At 39.0% G+C, this 20,591-nt stretch overlaps 1 protein-coding gene across 4 annotated transcripts in view; it reads left to right on the forward strand.

Moving 5' to 3' along the window:
* The first annotated feature begins 2,320 nt into the window (after window positions 1-2,320).
* The window catches only part of RALYL (RALY RNA binding protein like), a 368,275-nt gene continuing 350,004 nt past the window's right edge, over window positions 2,321-20,591 (forward strand). For 2 of the 4 annotated variants that reach the window (XM_058042353.1, XM_058042378.1), the window contains exon 1: window positions 2,321-2,509. The gene's annotated coding sequence lies outside the window, so the exon portion shown is untranslated. Of the gene's footprint in view, window positions 2,510-3,445; window positions 3,533-20,591 lie in introns of all 4 variants that reach the window. The other 2 variants (XM_058042361.1, XM_058042370.1) reach the window with 2 other exon arrangements.

Genomic DNA, 20,591 nt, shown 5'->3' on the forward strand with positions numbered 1-20,591 from the left:
AACCTCACGACATGACAGTTCGTGATACTATCATGACAATGTGATTGAGTTTATTGTCATGTGTACATGCAACTTTGTACAGTTAAGTTGGTTAGTTTTCACACTAAAAGTTCCAATTTCTTGTAATTTTTTTTTTCTTTTAAGACTTCCTTTATTTTGCTTTTTTATTTGTTTTAAACCTTCTCAGATGTATAGCTCTGCTCCTGGGAGCCAAACATAGCAGGGGAAGAAAATTATGAAATGCCAAAACAAGCCCAGTGCCAAAATATAAAGCAAGTAAGAAACCATAGCTGGTTATATATATTTTTAAACTTTGGCCAGTGTTCTTTTTATACTTCATAAAAGAAGTTGAGAGCAAAGAAGAAAGGGAGCATTTCTTTTCATTTTCTGGAAACACTGGGGAAGAGATACAGGAAAGAAAGAAAGAAAGAAATGGTGAGGGCAAGGGAAAAATCTTTCTGTGAGGATGCGAAGAAGGCTGGCTGGTGCCCTCACCAGTCTTTTATATAGCAGGGCATCCTCTGACTGGTGAGAGTAATTTTTGTGGAGTAATAGCCTGACTGTATCTCCTGCCTCCTGACCTGGATGAAAAGAAACAGGTTCAAAAAAAAAAAAAAACCAAAAACCAAAAAAAACAAAAAAAAACCAAAAAACCAAAAAAAAAACCAAAAAAACAAAAAACCAAAAAAAAACGAGGAAGTACGGTAGTATTGGAAAATACTGGCTGGACTGCTCCATGACAGTGCCTGGTTCACAGATGTGCGCTTCTATTCATCTCTTAATTTATCTCTTGTGGCTCTTCTTTCTTCTGCTGAAGCAGTAAATAAGTAAGTTTGTGTGTGATTCTTAGCTGTGAACATTTCGGGGGCCAGTGAAGTGAGGACACAGCCGAGGCGGCGGGTTGTGGCCTGGCAATGCCGAGCAGGTTCTGCTTCAGCTGGAGCCGGAGCAGAGCTGCTCTCAGCCCCAGCCGCCGCTGCCTGCGACTGCTGCGTTTGTTAATAAGGAGACATGCGAGGAGAGCTAAAAAGGGAACAGCAAGCGTCTTGAGGGAACTCTCAGCAACAGTGGCACACAGCCTCCTCCAGTGTATTTTTTGTACGTTAAAGGAAAAGGGAGACAGAGAGCTGCCATCCGGCCAGCCACGGAGCTGTTTCAGGGCCGCACCTGAGTCCGGAGGGGCTCGACCCTGAACGCTTCCAGCACTGCGGGCAGCGCTGCCGGGGCAGGCGGCACGGCCGGGGGAGCCCGGCCCGATCCCGCTGCCCTGCGGCTGCTCCCGGGAGCGCACCTGCGGCGAATGGCCCCCTCCGAAAACACTTCATTCCCACCTCGGCCAGTAACTTTGCGATGGGAAGCATCAGCCCTGCCGCTGGAAGGACGGGAGGCGGGAGAAGCCGTGCAGCTGGGCAGAGGCCCGGAAAGAGAAGCAGTAAGAGATGGGACCCGTGGTACCTGTCCTCTCCCCTGCTGCACATGGGAACCACTCTCCGGAGGAAGCCGGAGCAGCGCTGCTCAGACATGACAGGGCTCAAAGTGGCTGCAGGCTCGGCACCGAGGCACCCCGAGCTGCGCACACAGCGGCGCAGGAGTGGCACAGGGGAACCCCGCCGCCCCCCACGCTGCACCGGCAGCAGCGGTGCCCTGGAGCTGGCGTGACAACAGGGGATGCCCCTGCCTGCCTTGTCTGCCTGCCGGGGTACTCCGCGCACCCACGCCGAGCCGAAGCTGCGGGAGGGGCACCCCCGCACACACGGAGGAATCGGGGCTGGCATCCCGTGCAGACGACAGCCGGGCGGCGGGCTACCCCCGCCGTGCGCGCACACGCGGTACCCCGCGAGCACTCCCCATCCTCCGCCGGATCGGCGGGAGGGGTGACCCGGGCGCACACGCCTCGGAGCCCGGTGCTGCACCGGGGCCGCCGCCGGGGGCACCTCACCCCTCACCCGGGCAAACCCCGGCGCTCCGCTCCGCTCCGCCCGCCGCCGGCCCCACTCCCGGGGACGAGCGGCATTGCAGCGGCGGGGCCGGCGGCGCCGGGGCCGGAGGGCAACAGGCGGGCGGGCGGTGTCGGGCGATAACTTCGCGCTGCGCCTCCGAGCAAGTTGCGCTGCCGCGCAGGACGCGCCCGCCTCCGCACCCCGCCCGCACGGCCGGCTGCGTGCCCGCGCTCGGCGCAGCGAGGGAGCGGAGCGGAGCGGAGCCGAGCGTGTCTGAGCGCGGGGGCGAGCGGCACCTGCCGAGGGCAGCGGCGGCGCGGAGCGGAGCGCTGGGCGGCGGCGGAGCCGGGCGGCTGCGAGCGGAGCGGGCTGGGCTCGGGCTGGGTCCGCGCCCGGCGCCGCCGCTGCGCCCTCCCGGCTGCGAGTCCGCCCGGCTCCGGATCACGTGGCGGTTGCCGGAGGCAGAGACTAGAGAGGAGAGAAAAAAAAAGCGCCTCATTCCTTCTTCCACCGCCATACTGTATTTTATAGTAACTCTCATTTTTATTCCTCCCTTTTACTCCCGCTCGGTGAGTACCTTTCTGCTGACATTCTTGTCCTCCTTTTTTGTCCTGTTTTTTTTCTTCCTTTTGGTTTTTTTTTTGTTTTCTTTTTTTTTCTTCTTTTTTTTTTTTTTCTTCCTCTTTGATTATTGTTTAAATGGATTTGATCTTTTGCTGATGACAAGTTTTTTTCCTAGCATGCGATGGTTACTAAACTGTGAGCAAAAGGTGCTGCTGGGGCCGGGAGTCACTGGGAATGAAAAATGATAATATTAATAACACAGACTTGCCAGTCCAGCAACAACTGATATACATTTAGCAGCTATATATCTATATATGCAACTGGTTTTGTTGTGGCACGGAAAAGCGATGTGAAATATGATGCTTATTTTTTTAAGATAAGAGAAAAGGCATGTTTCTAACTCTTTTTGCAGAGGATTTTTTCTGGTGTTGTTTTATTTTTATTTTTGGGTGTTTTTTTAAGGGCTTTTTTTTTTTTCCTTAAAGAGATGGGAATTGCAAATGCATTTTACAGCAGTGTTTACACAGAGTTTGTAATCTTGCAATACTGGTGGAAGCCACAGAGCAAGATGTTAATTTTATTATTTTTGTTACTGTTTCTTTTTCTTTTTCTTTTTCTTTTTTTTTTTTTTTTTTTTTTTTTAACAGTGCAACCAGCAGGGGTTTTTGGTTTTCCTCTTCTTCAGTTTTTGATGCCTGTTTATAATGTGAAACTTTTCTTGCAGCATGTTGCAATCATCATTTTTAAACACTTTTTTTTCCTCCCTAAAGATAACAAAGCAAAACAGAAAGCCAAAGAGATGATCCTTACTTTTGCACATTTTGCACCTTCACTTTTTATTCTTTTGCCAGCAGTGTTTTATGATGGTTATTGTTATCATGATGATGATGATGATAGATATATACATATATACAAATAAATACATTTTCAAATGATGGCAGTGGAAGGTTTTCCTGGAGAATGAAGTGCGGTTTGGTTTCCTTGTCAACGGAAGATGAAGTGAACAACTGAACATCTCCCCAGTGCAGGTACTTCATCTCCTTGTAGGCGTTTCCACACTGTGTAAATTACATTGTGAGATTATTTTTTTTTTTTGAAAGAAATCTCCTTCCACCCCTTTCTAAACGTGTCTGTGCAATACACATGAGGACTGGACTAAATATCTCTGCCTTGTGATTGCTTGGATGTGTGCAAAATGTTTCACTAATTGAGCCTAGGTCAGTTAAAGCTGAAGAGAGGTGTTTTATGTGCTGTGCTGTATAGAGGGGAAGTCAGCTGGGGAAAAAAAAAAAATCCAGACACCCCTCCTCTCCTCGTTGCATTAAAAAAAACAAAACCAAATAAACAAAACAGCCAAAAGTAAAGCCCAAACCGAAACTGGATGGAACCTTGAGATCCTCGTAACGAGTACAGATTCTCTCAGGAGTTTAGACAAAAAACAATAGCTCTGGCCATGTATTGTGGTGACTCGTGTGTTTTTGTGTGTCTGTTTAAATTTATCCATTAGAAAATAGCTGTGGAACAGCAAAGGAGGCTCCCTCGGAGAGCTGGCTCGCTGCCACATGAGGCATATTTTGTAGCCCTGAGGGCAGAAAACCCTTATATCCAACTTCTGCTCCTCATATTAAAAAGGCGTAAACAAGGCAGCAGGTTGCCTCTTATGAGTCTAATTCATTGGGATGGAGATTAATCAGAAGCTGATATTTGCTTGAAGGTGTTTCGTTTTTGTTTGATGATTAATAGTACCACTGGCTGACTGGGAATGGGAAATTGCTACTTTCCGTGTTGGTTACTGAGACTTCAGGATTGGAGGAGAAACTGTTACTTTTCACTGAGGGCACTTAAATGCTTAACAGAGGCTGCCCCTGATGTACAGACAGGATATTGGTTCTGTAAAACACAATTTGGAGAGATTTTTCCAGATGACAGGGTAGGTTGGCTTGGGGTTTGTTTATTTATTTATTTATTTCCCTCCGGAGAGAATATGGTGTAATATTATGCTAAAGTTCAAGTGCTGAATGTTCTGTGATGTTCTCTGTTGTTTACTTTATTGTGATGGGATTGCTTACTGTATGTTATATAAAGAACATTTAAGGATCTAAAACTGACTATAAAGATATGCCATGCATTCAGATGTGGAAACTAAAGTAAGTTACAGGGTGTATATTTCTTTTGTCACTTTCATATAAGCAAATATAATTCAGAGAATTACAAATGCATTTGGAAATTTGAGGCTTCTAATGCTTATGTTTAAATTTTTGCAGTGTAACAGCTTCCTTTAAAGTAGAAAGTGTAAAAATGTATACACCATGCAATAAGTCATGTTGAAAAATAAATAAATTCATTTATCTTTGCAGAGACATAACTGTTTTGTATTTACACTGGCTTTTTCCAGCTTTACTGTAATAAAAATATTTTGCACATATTTATGCATGAATTCTGCTCTGACATGTTAAAATACTTTTGGCAGCCTAACAGGGTCAATAATTCATGTGTCTAAAAACCAGTTGAGATATTTCCATGATAGATTATGATGACTTTTCTAAAATAGTTACGATCTGTTGGGTCATTACTCCACATTTTAAGAAGACTCAGCCTGCTTATTTTTTCATTATTTAATTTAAAAGCAAGCCATTAAAAACAAGAGAGATTGAAACTTTATTCTCCACCTCTTTGTTTATTTCCATCCCTCCTTATATTTAAATGAAGTGTTTTCTTTAAATTAGGTGCAACTCCCAGTAAGCAAAATATTTTGATACTGCTAAAGCACTGAAATAAAGTAACTAGGCTAGCAGTTTCCAGAATGATCCTTTTGTCCTTTCTTTTAATACTGCAGGTGTGCTGTGTGAGTAATTTTGTGCAGATAGTTGCTGAGTGAAGAGCTAATCCTGCTCACCTAGTCTTATCTCGAAGTCTGAGATAGTGCATTCCTAAAACTTTCAAGTTAGCACCAGATTTCATCCACAAAGCACCTGTTGTCTGAGTAGTATGGTAATTAACACACATACATTTCATTTGCAGCATTCTGAGGTTGTAGGAGTTCATACATATCAAACAACCTTGGGACCTTAAAATATGAATAAAGGAGGCAATTTTGAAAGAGGATCCTTCTACCTCTGTGCAGTGTGTGGGCAGAGCATGATTTGGGTTGGTGGAATTGGTTTTCCCTTGGTGCTTCTATAGTTATGCTGTGACTAATGTTTTAGAAAGCCATAGTTAGTGTCAAAGACAATTGTCCTTTTGTACTTTGAGATGAATAAAAATTTTGCCTACAAATTGCAGCTTTGTATCTACAAGTGATGATATCATTATATTCCTTATATAGCAGGGGATATAGTCATACTGCCCTAGCTCCTGAAAGTAATGGGTGTCTAGACTGAAATGACATCTTCTATTTTTCTTTATATCTGTTTTGGTATTCAGGACAATCTTTGGAAAGCAGTTTTTCTTTTCCTATTCCATAACTAACTATTATTATCAGTATTTACTTGCAAATGAAAAAGAACAGGTGAACAGAAATGAGAAACTTGAAAACTGTAAATCATTCAGTGTGCTGACTCATGAATCTGTGGCTTTAGCTGCTGTAGTGGCCTGAACTGGTAGAAGAAGACTATCTTTTTACATTTTTCAACATCAGAGATAGAAATTGAGTGTCCTGTGGAGTTGTGAAGTCTGTCTGCTGTGATATTAGGCTGATCTTATTTTGTTCAGATTCAAAAAACTGGTTTAAATTTACCTGGGATATCACTCTCACTGCACCTCTTAAAGGCAAGGCAGAGCCTCACTTTTCATGGTTTTAGAAACAGAAGTTTATTTTCAGGCAGTTTATTCTCTTTGGTTTTTTTTTGTGTCACTGCTGGCCTTAAACAGCAAGGCTCTTTCTCCATGTCTTTGCTCTCCAGAGTATATTATATTTTTAGAGGGCAATTGCAGCTCCTTTTCCCTGATGATTTCTGGGCTTAACTGGGAGAGGTTCCCAAAAGTGTGACTGGTGCTGGGAGGGGATGTTGAGACTGGCTCTTCCCAAAATCATGCTGCAGCAGAAACAGGGAAGCTGCATTCAAATGCTCTTCTGCTCAGAGTGATCTGTTCTGCTTTCAGCTGAAAATATGGCAGTCTGCTTTCTGGCTCTCTCATCAGCCCAAACATTTTCACCTGGAGCCACACACACAGTCATGCCCTCTGGTGAATGGAGGTTTGCATCATGTGGACCTTCCTTCACTCTGCCCAACCAACCTGCATTGCTTTGGTTGCAGTTCAACAGGAAAGAACTCTTGGGAATTTCTTCTGCAACACTCTGGTTTTTAAACTCAGGAGTTTTCTATATATTTTCTATATATTGTCTTAGTAATTTGTATTCATACAAGGGAAGGGAATGTGAACAGGTTTGAGGCAATACTGTATCACAACCTTTTATCAGGAATAAATGTGAAAGTTGGCTACACTGTTCTTTAAATTTTCTACCTTATTACAGTCTTTGCAGGTTGCTTATATCTTAGCTCTCTAGTCTTCTAAAGCGTTGTTCTATGGTGGTTTGTTTCTCTTTCACAGTGTAATATTTTCCTATTTTCTTCCCTCTCTACATTTTGGGTTTTAAAAGATAAAAAAGCTTAATAGTGTTTAAATTGTAGGATTACAAAAACTGATAGGTCTGCCCTCAGATGAACATTTTAACTTCCCTTGGTCTTAGAGGACACGGTGCTCTGTCAAATTCTGAAGACAAATCCTGTATGTTTTAAGTACTTACAGAGTATCTGAACAGAAGGCTAAAGGTGAGTATTTCCTAATGAAAAATTGTGTAATCTGTGACACTGTCTACATAGTTATCCAGTTTGTAGCTCCCTTGAACCCAGATCCAGACTGACAGAAGAAAAAAAAAGCTGATTTTAAGTGGTATAAGGATTAAAATGCAACATTTTGACCTCTGTGAAGGTACCGATCTTATTTTTATGATCTGTAAACAATTACAGGGGTAAAATGGCTTGAAGATTATTGTTTTGCACATACCCACATTGGAATAATTTGTACCTTTTTCCTCGTTGTTTTTTTTTTTTTTTTCTATTTCAAAATAACACTCTAATCTCTATAATGTACTTAATCTTTCAAAAGCATTTATATTGCAACTTTGGCAGTATTTCTGAGAAAGTTTATTTTTGCACAATGAAGTGTGATTTTTCATCTCAATGAATCATCTGCCAACAATTAAAAAAAAATCAAGTAGACCTTCAAATTACTAAGTAAATCTCAGGTTGTTTAGTATGAATTAAATAACATGTTTTTATCATTGCTATATTCTGGAATAAAAATAAAGGTATGTAGATGAATAGACAGATTGCCAGAGAGATTTTTAATGATTTAATGTCATAGAGAATTAGCAAAAATCTTACATTGATTATCCTTCGGGGCTTAACCAATACTATTATTTAATAACTAAGAGTTTAACTTTCTTGGTTTTGGTTTTATACAGACCTATGTGATCTGCTGCCTCTTGACAAAAGCTACAGAGTTAATAAGTTGCCTCTCTGGCACATCACTGTGTGTCCCCTGGCTCCTTATGTCCTGGCTGGCCTGCCAGGGTGTTGGGGCTCAACCATCATGCAGTTGCATTTCTGGTTCAGGACGTCGGTTTTTTTGGGGGTGTTTTTTTTTTTTTTGTTTGTTTGTTTTTTGGGTTTTTGTTTTTGTTTGTTTTGGTTTTTGTTTTGGGTTTTTTTTGTGTGTGTGTGGTTTTTTGGGGTTTTTTGGGGGTTTTTTGGTTTTTTTTTGTTTGGGTTTTTTTTCCTCTGATGCAGTTATGATAGTAAGCAAAATAGTTTCTATCTGACTCGATTGGCAGAGGTTTGAAGAAGCAGAGGTGGATTTCTTATGAGTGATGACCAACAGTGGGTATAAATGTGGTGGAATATCAATGACACTCTCCAGACTTTATTTTTTCTTTGCACACTCACAAGTCTTTCCCCAAACTATGCAAAGATCTGACTAAACTTGGTTTACACCAGTGGTCCTTCACAGGTAGCCTTCTCCTGATGCCAGAGATTATTGCCTCTACTAATGTTCAGTCTCTGAGCAACCGAGTCAAGGTGGAGCTCTGGAAACAGCTCAGGCTTTATATAGTTAATTTTATGGTTCTCTGAGAACAGCTTGTAGTCTTTTGGACAGGCAATAGCTTATAAAAGGCAGAACAGGCCATTATTACAATTATTTAAACAAGACACCATAAAGAATACAATGATAGCTCCTGGACCTCGGTGATTATTGAATAACCTGGTGAAAGTCAGGTCCCTGTCTTCCCACTGTGCTCCATACCAACAGCCTTTTTTTCAGCCTGTTCAGTCACGTTGGTTGCCTTCTTCAAGGTCCTGCCTTGAGTCAGTCATGTGCTTTGTGGTGTTCAGGGTCAACAAAAAGGAGGTATCTGGCACAAATCAAGTACTAATGAGATTCTTAATCTGACTGAAATGAGGCTGAATTTGTTCTGTAGGAAAGCATCACATCAGTAGAGTTCATTCAGTAAAAAGGTGTCTCTGTTTCTGCTCAGAATTTTGCATAGAAGGTGAACAGGACCTATTGTCGAAGAGACATGACACATCTTGTTAAATCAGGGTAACTTTACGATTTGTAGGCGGCACAGCACATGTATACCTTGCATGCAGTATTTTTAGACTGACTGAAGAATTGGAGTTTCTGTCTCAAAGAATTATGTTTGCATGGTGTTGACAATGCTACTTTTCCTTTCTGTTTTGTGTTATAATAGAGTGCAAAGGCACTAAAATGTTTACACTATCCTAGACGTTCTTTTTTAGAACAATGCAAATGAAAGTTATGAAGATGCCCATATGAATTTTTGCACACCAAGCCTGCACTCTAGGCTTAATGCATGCTAGCAGCTCTTCTTGTGGGCACAGGGAGTTACAGCAGTAACTCACTGACTTTTCAATGAAACACTGTGTGTTTGGTAATTCAGCAACATGCTTCTGAGCTGGATCTGTAATGCAAGTTACTGTTTATGGAAGAAAATTCATTCTATTTGTTAAAATATTTTGTCAAATGATCCTTCGCACAATAAATATGAGAAGTAATATAAGATTTAAAAATGTGCTGTGCAAACTGTCATGCAGTGTCTATGAACTAGGCCCCCTGAAGGTATAATTAAAACAAAACTTCCTCTTTGGTCTTTGGGTACCTTTAAAAGGGATTAATGCCACTGTTTTCTAAGTAGGACACACACACACACAAACACACACACACAGGGACAAACATCAACCATGCTACCCATTTCTCAGCTTGTATTTGCCACTGATTTCACAGGATAAAACCCAACACTTGAGGTATTGCACAGCAGGTCAGTTTTCTAATGTGCTCTTTACTGGATAAATTCACATCCACTTTGTTTTCTTTTTCCCAAACTGAAGAAGAAGGATGCAATTAAGTTTTTCTCCTGCCTGTATAACTTCCAGTTAAATGGGAGTTCTTTAAATGATACAGTTACAAGATTGGCTCTGGAGAGGTTACCATCTTCTACTTGGGCATTTGTAAGCTGTAGACAATTAATGTACATTGTGAATAATGAAAAGAGAAACTGTGTTTATGCCACTTTGGCTTTACAGGGGTAGTTTATCAGGACATTGATGCTATTTTTATTGTTTATTATTTTATGAGAAAAGTATGCTGGATTACCATTTGTCAGCATGTTCCCTGTTCCAGTAGGTGCTGTAGAAATAGAAAGGTGCAGAATTAGGGTCTGGTGCTATTAAAATCACTTATACATATGCTGGTCAAAATTTCATGTCAAACCATTTTTTTTTCTCTGTGGGTTTTTGATGAAGTGGTTCACACAAAAGGCTCTATTCATCTCACTTAACCTTGCTGTTTAAAAAAATAGGTTTTTAGAACTAAGCCAGTCATCATTTTAGCCATCTAAAAGTTAGTCATTGAAGTCTAACACAGTAGCTCAAGGCTTTGTAGTCAACAGAGATAAATATTCTCTTCCTGCAGAGAATTACAGATTACATCCCAACAGAGGCATCTATGGACAGCTGAGATGAACAGCCTTCCTAAAACACCACTCTCTTTGCTCTGATGAGAGAGAACCTAGATGGTCTATTTAAAACAGATTCCCAACTTTTTGATGGATGAAGTTAAAGGGGATGAATCGCATGCTCCCCAACCCTCCACTTCTTTCAAATCCTAAATTTGCAATGAAATATTTGGTTAAAAAATATTTTTTTTGGCCACTAGAATATTCATGGCATTAAGATATTACTTGATTTTTTTTCAACTTCTCCAGCAATTCTTTTCACAGACATACAAATGTGTTTCTAAATATTTGGAATCAATTAAAAGCTATGACAAAATTCCTAGGGATGTCTGATAGGACCAAGATTTCACATCTTTTTGGTATCGCTTCACCCAGTTTCTGTCTTTTTATAATGTGATCCAACCACATTATCACAATGTGATCCTTCAATGAGTTCTCCTCACAGAGTCTTATTCTAAAACCCAGGGACTTAAGCTATTGGGTACAATCATGGACATCTTTTGAAAACCTTTGAAATTGAAACAGAATAATGATGTGGGTGGCAATGGAATCAGCTAATTGTACTGAAATATGAATCATTGTAAGATATATTTTAAAAATAATTAGTACATCAGCAGCAGAAGATCTGAATTTGATATCTCTGAACTTGGATCTTGAAACTATAAAGATTTTTTTAGTTTGTGAGCTGAGGTCATCCAGGCAATGTAGGGGAAATATTTTGCTGCTGATAGCATGCTGCTGGTATCCTCATGTACATACAGTAAAACCTGTACTTCTGAATACCAGATAGATTTTAGTTTTCCCTGTCTCAGGTAATTTTTTAGAGAAGGCTGGAGTTTTATAAGACTGTTAGTGTCTGCAAAAACAGCTCTTCTATACAGTTTACCTCAGTGCCTTGCATCAGATCTGTCCCAAGTCATTGTGTGTAGCAGGATGCCGAGCAACAGCTGATCTGTGACACTGCACAATATGTTGGGATACCATCCTCTTTTTCCACAAATTATGAATTCAGCTATTTCATTCAATATATGTTTGGGCTTTTTGTAAGATTTTCTACAGGTACTGAAATATACAAAAGTAGTGGACCTGTTTCCACCATGGGTTTTATCTTCTTGGCCTGGCACTAGCTGGATGCCTGTGCTGACATCATGAAACTGCTCACACAGGCCATGTTTTTCACTGACAGCATTGTATGAAACCAAACTAAAGCTGAATCCAAATTAGAAATGAACCATTTGGTGTTATAGGAGTAAGCACAAAACTCAGCATAGTGAGAGTTAATTGCCCAAATACCACAGTGTTACTGCCATGATAAAGTGAGCTGCAGCTGTAAGCTCTAACAGCTATAATATAATGTTTGCACAGACTCAGAAATCTTATGGACTTGTCAGAATTGAGAAGGGAAGTTAAAAAGTTGGAGTTCTCAGCACTTTGAAATAACTGCTTCAAATAAGCACAGTAATATTCTCTGGGGACTATAAACTGTTAGTTGCAGCTACCGTGTCACGTTACACACTTCATCACCTCTTGGTCTTTGTTCTTCACGTTCTATTTATATTTCAAACCTAGATTTTTGTACTGTCCCTCAAAAAATGCATTGTCTGAGCAGTGTTCACATAAAACAGATTTACAAGGCTAAAACCCTTTGCTGACTTCATGAAGTTTTTGCCTCTTTACCTGCTTTCATTTATGCACCATAACATTTCCTTTTTCACTCTTGTGTCTCTGCTCAGAGTTAGGAGCACAGTGTTGTCACAGGAATATAAAAGACCACAGATTGTCAGAACACAGATAGGCCCAACTGAATTTCTCAGTGAGTGTAGGGCATGTAAACCAAACACAAATTCATGTCTCTGGTCTCTCTCTGCTGCTGCTCTGGGTGAGTAGGTAGTCTAGGCACCTAGGCTGAGGATCACACATTTGGAGACAGGCTTTTGAAAGGAAAGATTACAAGAAAAATAATTGCAGTTCAGTTTAAGGAAATAAACTATTTCAGGGATGCCGTGTTTATTTATTTTTAAATTGTTGTACAAGTTAATGTCATATATAGTGTGACATTAAAAATGGATTCAGAAATTCATGACACTTGGTCACAAATATTAATTAATGTTGTAAATACTCATCATAATCAGAATAGGACTGGCTACTTTACACTCTCAGATTTTTTTAAGATCAAAGTCAACCCAGCTAGAGAGACCTGTGTCACACTGATCTGCATTGACAGAGGAAAGCATATTTACAAATGTTGGGTGTGTTCATTTGAATTTCTGGATATTTTTTATCTTTTATTTATAATTTTTTTTTATTTCAGACTTGTTGGACCTTTCCTCCTGCTCTGGACCTTTCACCTGGCGTCAGCACAGCTCAGAAGGATGAACAAAAAGGAAGCAATAGGAAAGGGATGGAAGAGGGTAGAGAAGTAGAAAGAGGAGGGGCAGAAATAAAAATGGAGAAAAAATTCCCAGTGATTCAGCTAAGGCTCCAGACAATGGGCATGTTTTCAATCCCCACTCTCTCTTCCTCAACTTCCCCTCTAGCTCAGGCTTCACTCCCTCTCTACTTGAGCTTTCATCACCACTACAGATATTTCATAAATTTCTTTTTTTTTTTTTCCTTAAAGAATGAAACCACAACAAGTAAAGTGTTTCACACAAGAAAATATACTCATCTTCTCACAAAACATAACATGATGCAATTCATGTAAGTGGTTCTTGAAGTAGGATTATTTTCCTCCTAGTAGTCTTACATCTTTGACTATGAAAGAATGAAGTGGTTTAATAGTTTAGTAGCAAGACAAAGCTTAGATTTCTTGTTGCTTTTATACCCAACTTGAACCCTTTAAATCAGTTTGCAGGTCTGTGTTTCAGTTTTATTCATCTGGATTCAAAACCAGACTTTCTACTGATATTTATTTACTTCTTTTTTACCTCCCTTTCCTTCAAAGCTTTCTTCCAGGGGTCCTTCTTACTCCTTATCTCTTAGAGAGAGTATAAATTAAAAACGATTCCTATTCTTTCATTTAGTTTGAATTTTGAAGTGTATTATTCAGCTTTGTAGTTCAAATACTCCCACCAGAGTGAAGAATGCTATCTGACATTTTCCTGTGCAGAGTGAATCTCAGAAAAGATGCAGGGACCCCATGACTCAGTGCTGGTCTGGCTCCTGGCTTGGTCCCAGGGCTGGGTCTTTCTTCCCAGCTAGAAGGCAGACCGCTGCAAAGGTGGAGCACTAAAAGGACACTTTGGCTAAGCCTTTTTTCAGTCCCTACAGGTACTGGCTTCCTCTCAGCTGTTCCCACCAGGACTCCCTTACATCTCACAAGGTGGCTTTGGGAGTGTTAATAGAAAGGGTAGGTTCAGTAAATGGTCTTCCTGAGAAAGTATTTCCTAAATCTAGAGCTTAAATTGGTCCTGTGGCTCCCCTATACCAATCTGCCTGATAAAAAAAAAGGCAAAGGTTAGCTACTGAGTCAATGCAAAACAAGACCCAGTTGTAAATTTGAAGACTTAATTCTTTAAATAGAAAGTACTAAGAATTCCCAAGTCCTTTTTAAATACTATGATCAATTAAAGAAAGTGATTAGAGAAAGGTGTTAGATTTCAAAATATTCTAGATGGAGTAGTATTTATTACAGATGCTGATGGAAAAGGTCCAGAGCAGAACAACTGGGTCCAAAAGGCTGAAATAAATTTTATATCCTAAAAAGACATTTAGAAAAAAAATCTAAATACTGTAGGTCAAATGCAAACATGCTATTTAATACATGAATATATAAAAATATTTAAACCTGCAAGAAAACAATTGCTTCTTTCAGGGATTTTATATTTAAGCATATGTTAAATTTTATTAACATTTCAGGGAACTTGATTTTAATTTTTCTTAAAAGATGTACTACAAATTGATGCAACTGACTATTGCCTCATTAATTGACAGGAAATATTAAATTTTGTTGCTATTGATGTCTGCCTGATGTATTGTTTTTATACGTTTAGAATTTGATTGTTTGTGCTCAATTCACTTGAGTCACACATTTGAATAGCAAGTTTCTCATGTCAGTGGGGTACTGACTCAGAGCCTCTGAACTTGGTATTTACAAACTCTGGGCAGTCTCTAGGAAAAGTGGGAGCTCTTTGGAACAATTGGTGAGATACTCAGATCCCCCAGAGAACTCTACTGAGGGCTGTGACTGTCCCACAGGACAAACAGGAGCTCCTCCATGCAGCACGGTGTGCTCGGCAGAGACTGTGTCCCTCTCCCTGCTAGAACCAGGGAACTGCTTTCAACACTTTTGTGTCCTGGGATTTTTTAAAGTGAGAGAGTTTGTAGAGGACTTTCCTGGACCTTCAGAAAGTTGTGGTGTGAGGTGCAGCTTATTTGTTTAAAGGCAGGTAGCACTGGTGCAGGCAATCTGCATGCCTGCTGTTGGAGATTCAGGCCATGTTTTTCAGCCTTAAGTGTTATTTATGGTCAGTTAAGGGAAGTCTGCCTTAACTTTAGCTAACTTCACTGACAGTACAAGAAAAGTTATGCAGTTTGAAACTTGTCCTCAGCCGCTGTTGAAATGTGATGCAATGTATGCCGTGCTTCAGAATTTAGCGTCGTTTGCAAAAGAGAGCACCCTGACTTTGCTCCTTTGAGTAGATATTCTGAAAACACTGGTGCTGGTGAGCTCAGCAAGACTGCCCACACAAGCAAGATGAAGGAGCTGTGCAAACAGATCTGAAGTAAATGTTTTGCAGAACACAGGTGAACTGATGATGTCTTTCTCACTGACCCAAATCTTTTGCCTAATCTCAGTCCTACCATTCTATCATCTCTGCCACAAATATTAGATATTTTAACTTTGTACTTTACTTTGCAACAAAATAATTTCATATTGCAATTACCATTTCACTTCAAAAGGTAACTACTTTATAATCCATAATCATCAATTTCTTTTATGACCAGCTCTTTACTATTATCTTTTACAGCCTTTCAGTGCATCAGTAAAGTACTTTATAGAAGGGCAGTAATAGATTCTAGGAACTTCCTAATGAAAATTTCAAAAGCCTTGATCCTTTCCTGAAGGGGTAATGCTACTTACATACAAACTTTCAACTTTATGAACTCTCTGTTTCAAATTAAATACTTTGTGATCTCTGGAAAGTTATATATAATATATTTATTGGTATTGGTTGCTTTGTGTAACATGTATGTTTTGAAATAAATTGCTTTATTCTCCTGACATTAGACTTCACCACTGAAATGCAAAGAAAGATTTCCAAAATGTGATACTTACCTCTCAACTGCTGTTCTCACAGAGAAACAAGGAGTTCTTTCAACTTTTGAAAAACTAAAAAATAGTGAAAATTTTGAAAGTCAAGAGAATTTTGGGGATCTCTAGAAAATACAGAGTTAAAAGCCTGAGTTCATCACTTTTGTGAAACTTTTATTGTATTTGGAATGTAGATTACTGTGCATGATGACTTAGATCATCTGTGCATCTACAGTATTTAGTGCATGTGTTGGCAATCTCTCTTTGGCCTGGAAAGCAGAACTGCGGTGAAAACAAGGATGAATGAAGGTTGCCATCATCATTTAGAGGATATTTCACATACAAAAGATGCTCTAAGTAAATACCCTAAGGACAAGGCATACCAGGTACTCTTTGATCATATAATGTGTAGCTTTCCATGTGTAGCTTGTAGCAGCTTAGACAAACTGGGAGTCAGGTATTGCTCTCACTGGCAGCTGTGCAACACTTTGAATATTTGTCTACTTGGGTTGTGACATGAGAGGGTTTTTTATCTGAGGACATAATTTCTTAAAGATGAGATGTTGTTCACAATATTTTCTCATGAAAGCACCTTTCTTTTTTTCCCATGTATTTTGAGTAGTACAGCTCATACCGTGATATGTAGAAGGTGCTCCTATGTAGCTATATCCATGGATACTTCTGCTCTTTTAATTAAGCCTGTAACAACTTTGGTATTGAATTAATTGGAAGCAAGATCAACCTTCTGTTTTCAATACAGTAGGAATACAGTAGGATTAGTTTCTTAAATGTGAAACAGGGTATTAGTGCAATAGAGTCGACCCTCTGGTGCTTGTTGAATAAGGGGTTTTGATGACACTAGAAAAATTGGCTTTAATATAAAAAGTTCAATGCTGTTTTTCCTATGAAATTAGTTTCTATGTAGTTTTTCTGGTGCACTGAAATTGAAAAAGAGCTGATATAATGGTTCGAATAGCTCATTCTGTTTCTGCTGGTAGTAAAGAATAAGAAAAAGTTATTTTCAGAAGAAGCTAGTTGGCATTAGAATACGTAGAATACTAGAATAATAATACAATAATAAATTAGAAGTAAATTTTTATAGTTACTTTTATAGTTTATTTTATAGTTTATTAGTATTAATAAGTTGATGTACGGATTGATGCTTTGTGCATTTAGACAGATATCAGGACAGATCACATTGTCATATCAATCTATTAATGATCATATCAACTAACAGCAACTTTGTATTCTGTAGAAAAACAAAACCTTAATATATACTGTAGAAAATATGCTTAAAGCAGGAACACATTTTTTAAAATGAAAACAAAAAATTGCAGTATACTTTCAAGAAGGTGAAGTAGGAATACATTATTAAATCAATATTGCAGCTCATATAAAACTCCTGAAATAGTTTCAACTGATAGTAGCTTATAAGTTCCTAAATTCTGGCATTTCCTAACTTTGTATTCCTTGACTTTGCCAACTTACTTATCTTTTTCCAATGTAGTGTTTTTTGAATGTGTATGTGTACAGTCTATATTTACTCTATTGAGGGAGATTATGTGTCTAGACAAATATATTTGAAGTTTCATTATGAAATATGCAATAATAGTAGCGTAAAAATACAACTATTTATGAAAATTGCTTTTGGAGAATTGCCTTGTAACTTCCTATTTAAGCTATAAATTTGAACCATATTTTCTATTTGCACCGATGCATGAGGAAGTATCAGAATAAGATTTTAAATTAGAAGCATGCTTTAATGAAGAAAACACACCACTCAAGCTTGGTCCTATCTGTATCCCAGCAGAAGCTCTGGAAAGAAGTCCTCTGGTTTTTGTGACATTCAGCTTCCCATATGTGTTCATGTATTTCATTTAGAACAGTAACTTTTCTATAGGCACTTATTATATTAGGCAAATTTAATCCTAGAGTTTTAAGACCTTACAAATGCTTATCATTTAAGTATTGATAGGAAGGGAAAACTTTATTGAGTTATGTAGCAAAAGTGCAGTGTTATGGAACACACTGAGGAGCCTTGACTCCAGAAAATATGTAGAAGAGTGGTGTGAGATAGAAAAAAACCCTGTAGAAACTGCAAAGGTGACGGGCAGTGGAAGGAGCATAGTCTAGTGGCAGGATGTGTATTCCCAACAGAAACAGTTGATGCCTAGACCTTCACTAAAATTCCCTTCTACTCTCCTTTTTTTCTCTCTTTACGATTTCAGTTTTGCATGCAAACTCCTTCTGTTCCTCTACATAGCTACTAACACATCTGAAAAATTTTCACCCCCTCTATAATTATATAATTGCTCTTGTTGAGCAATTAAGATCTTAAAGTCCAGCTCTTAGCCCAACCCTGTTGTGTTCACTACTAAACCATATCACCAAGTGCCTCATCCACATGTTTTTTGAACACTTAAATTAAATACAAATAATTCTATAAGCATAAAATAAAAGGCAAGGAGTCTACCCAAGGCTAATGGTTATTTGAAATTATGGTAAAATTAAAAAAAAAACCTATGACCTGGACATTTCAGGGCAGGGTGACCAATATTTGCAGCTGATATAAGGTGATAGGATGTCTCCACTAAATCAATGGGGAATTATTTACCTGGTTGTACTCTCATAAGTTTTTCACAGGAAATGTGATGGGATTTACTCCCTTTCAGTGGTAAATTCTGCAAAACAGGATGATTAGTTCTATACTGGGAAGGTCATTTCAGTCTTATTTCAGAATAACTAATGGAGCTTTGAAAATGTCAAAGTAATGCATGTGTGTGGTGTATGCAGATGGTAGGAGAAAATGCTATGCGCATGAAACCCAAGCACAGAAATTATGGACTTGAAACTATCTTTTCAGTGAAAGCTATTTAGCTCTAGAGCTTCTCCTTTGCATTTTGAGAGGATTTATAAGAATGCATTATTCATAGCGAAACAACAGTCAGAAAGTCAGTTGTTTCTGATGGAATGTGGTGGACACAAGCTTGCATATTTTTTAGCCTTTCATGTTACTACTGCAGAAAAACCTGCCTTGTTCCTTGAATACTGTATTGATTATAGTCAATCAGACATTTTAAATAGACTAAGGTATGCCCTACTTAGCAAAAACTGCATTGAAAAAGAGAGTGTATGACTGAATCCTGGAAATTTTGGCATTAATTAGGCCTGCTGAGGTCTTAAATGCAAAGGATAAATGTGTTATCGTTCAATAACCCAATTTTTAGACTGATTATTAGAGATAAAATGGAGCATGTTATTAAGTCTTGAGAAGGGTTAAATAACAGAAGGGTTTAAGTGATACAGTCATCAGATGTTCAGCTGTCAAAACACCACTGTTCTGACTGTTTTGCTTTGGATAAGAATTGTGATTTGTTCTGGGAAGTATGCTTTGGAGACCTCATGTCTGAAAGGGGTTAAAAGATCATGCCATGTGAGACACAATTTTAACTCTAGGATCAGATCTCTTGAGAAAAAATATGAGGTCTTTCTCTGTTGTTAAAGAGAAAAATATCCATAGGTTAAAAAGTCATTATTGTATTTTCTTTTGTTTGTTTTAGAACCAATGCTTTTTTTAGCATTGGTATGTATAATGACCATAGCTAATATATATGGTACTGAAGTAAATATCTCTGAAAGTCAGCTTTTCAGTATGAAAGAAGGGGGGCAGGTGTTAAATAATTAATATATATTTTCAGATTTTACCGCTTGTATATGTATAAGGTATATGAGCCTCAGCTATTACCTCATGGATGGAGTAGAAGATGATAAGTGGGAAGATATTGTTTTGCTTTTGACCTTGTGGTGTGGGTATTTTACCCTGGAGTGTTTCTGCCTCTTTTTCTAGTTATTCTGCTTATATGGCTAGTTGGAAGTACAGATACTCTTATTGATGTAAGGTATGATAATGAAACTGCAATTAAAAGAGAACCTGTGCAGCAGGAAATGAGGATAAGACAGCTTCCTGATACCTTGCTGGGGAGTGCCTACACTGCTGGCAGCTCATTCAATACTGATAAATATGGATTTTTCAGATGATACTGTAATATCTCTGAAAACAATAACACAAAGGAAAAATTTGAATTTGAATAACTACAGTGCAGAAGCTTTGTGAATGTGAACAGGAAAATATAATGGATAAATATTTTCACACCAGGTTTTATTCAGCTTCATTTGAATGCATTTCTGAGGCCTGAGGAAGCTGCCCTTAGTGAAGGACCTAAGACCTTGGAGAGCTGAATCAGAGGGAGCTGTCAACTTGCTTCTCACTCTTGTGATTCTTCAGGTTAGCAGCTGTTTTGATTTCTGCTAATGTCTCCTAAAAAGAATTTTAGGCAGGAATTCTCAAAGTACAGGACATTCTGTTAGAATTTTTCAGGGTCCTGGCAAGTACCATTAAGTAGAGGATTAAGATAGCTGCTGGTAGGTGCTGTTAATATTCACATATTGGCAGGATCCTTAAATGTCTTAAAAGGCAGCTTTCCCTGAACTCTCTTCAATGCTAGAAAAAGGCATGTTTGTTGCCAGAATGTGGCTGTTACTCAGTCTTTTAAAATCTTTGAGCTTTTAATATCAAAATGCTAAACTCAAAGAATCTGCCTCTGTCTGGTGATTCAAAAATAAATGGTGTTCAGTCAGGCTACAGAATAAGAATGTTAGCATGAGATTAATAAAACTTGTGGGTGACAGTAGAGTGATATAAACATTCCCTGTTGTGCTTTTAAATGTTTATGAAAAGGTGCACAAGAGGTCCTTGTTGTGTGTTTCCAATGAATCCTTGTTAGTTGCCTCACCA

Source organism: Melospiza georgiana, chromosome 1 (assembly GCF_028018845.1).
Source record: "Melospiza georgiana isolate bMelGeo1 chromosome 1, bMelGeo1.pri, whole genome shotgun sequence".
Classification (NCBI taxonomy): Eukaryota; Metazoa; Chordata; class Aves; order Passeriformes; family Passerellidae; genus Melospiza; species Melospiza georgiana.